Source organism: Chelonia mydas, chromosome 9 (assembly GCF_015237465.2).
Source record: "Chelonia mydas isolate rCheMyd1 chromosome 9, rCheMyd1.pri.v2, whole genome shotgun sequence".
Lineage (NCBI taxonomy): Eukaryota > Metazoa > Chordata > Testudines > Cheloniidae > Chelonia > Chelonia mydas.
In genome coordinates, this window is record NC_057855.1 from 95,957,093 (window position 1) to 95,959,069 (window position 1,977).

Below are 1,977 nucleotides of genomic sequence, written 5' to 3' on the forward strand. Positions count from 1 at the left end.
ATAGCCAATATAAACTGTGAGTTTGATGCCCCAGCCCTCACTTACTCTTCAGTTGCCTATGATGTAATACTGAGCATATGGCTACATATATTTGTTGACTAATAACTAGAAATAAAGGATCAAACCTAGCTACATTATTATTAGACAAAGGGGATTCAGGGATTTCTGCCAATGCTCCTCATTCCTGTTCTCCATCCATTGTATGGTAGTTTAAATAAATTCCCAGAATTTTGCAGAATTTTAAAATATTGTGTGCAGAATTTTTATTTTTTTGGCACAAAATTCCATCAGGAGTACTACACACACTTGCTGCTAACAGTTATTTTCTCCATCAAAGCAGAGTTTGACAAGTCTTTCCACAATTCTGAATAAACCATGTATATTTAATTGCCATTTTTGAGGACTACACTTTTGTCAACAGACACATCAGTACTCATTTCTTGGTGTTTGCTGGAAGGTTTCATTCCTAGTGAGATCTTGCAATAAGCTGCATGCAGCATGAGCCCCAGTAAAGTCAGTGGGGTTCTGCATGGATGAAGGGATTTGCCTGCATGGAGCAGGATCTGGGCTCAGGGTTTCAAACAACTACTGTTTCTGAGTTACGTACGTGGCAGAGGAGCATATGGCATTAACTTTGTGAGAAGAGAGAATGTTTTTCAACCCTTACAGAACTTGAAAATCTGCACGGATTTTATCCAAACTTTATTAAAAATTCCCCTCGGCCAGAGCCTAAACATGAAGTTTTGACCCAAAATGACAGGTTTCAGAGTAACAGCCGTGTTAGTCTGTATTCGTAAAAAGAAAAGGAGTACTTGTGGCACCTTAGAGACTAACCAGTTTATTTGAGCATGAGCTTTCGTGAGCTACAGCTCACTTCATCGGATGCATAGCATATCGTGGAAACTGCAGAAGACATTATATACACACAGAGACCATGAAACAAAACTTCCTCCCACCTCACTCCCCCACTGGCAACAGCTTATCTAAAGTGATCCTCAAGTAGAGCCAATTCCAGCACAAATCCAGGTTTTCTCACCCTTTCCCCCCATGTATTTCAGAAAGTTTAAACCCATGCTATACCAGGAAGTTATGTATGAAGCTATTTTGCCCTCACCCCGACCCGGAGTCCGTTCTCCTTCCCGTTGGCTGACGTCCATAACCTCTTGTTCAGAGTTATGGACAACCTCCATTCCTGAGGTCTCCATACCTCTGAGGTTCCGCTGTACAGCGTTAATGCAGACCAGCCTTCAGAGCGGTGGATTTACTATAGCAACAAAAGAACCCCTTCTGTGGCTCTAGTAAGTGTCTGTACTACACCAAAACGGGGTGTAGATGCGGGCTTTTTGTCACGTCCAGGTGCAGCTGCACTGCAGCCGCTCCAGCGGCACAGCTCTGGCACACCAGCTGTGCTGCCATCCTTTCCTACAGCACCAGAAGGGGTTTTCCCATCCCTGTAGGTCAGTGGTTCTCAAACTGGTGGTCGGGAGGCCTCAGGGGGTCACAAGGTTATTACGTGGGGGGGGGGGGTCACGAGCTGTCAACCTCCACCCTAAACCCCGCTTTGCCTCCAGCATTTATAATGGTGTTAAATCGATTTAAAAGTGTTTTTAATGACTAAGGGGGGGTTGCACTCAGAGGCTTGCTATGTGAAAGGGGTCACCAGTACAGCCGTTTGAGAGCCACTGCCGCAGGTAACCCATAGCCCTGAGAGGCCCTAGTTAGGACAGGGAAGAATCGTCCCCTCAACTTCGCTGCAGCCACAGCAGGGATTGGGTCGACACTAGGCCGACCTAATGTTTAAGTGCAGGCGAGGGCTGGGTCTGTGTGCGAGGCCCACACAGCGCTATCAAGCTGCCTGTAGGGCGCAGTGCTTCTCCCTGCAGCAGGCAATCGCCCCCTCCCCCCCACAAAAGAACACTCCCTATCCCCAAGCTCCTACAACGACTCGGGCCTCTTCAGCGCCCCCCCCGCCTACAA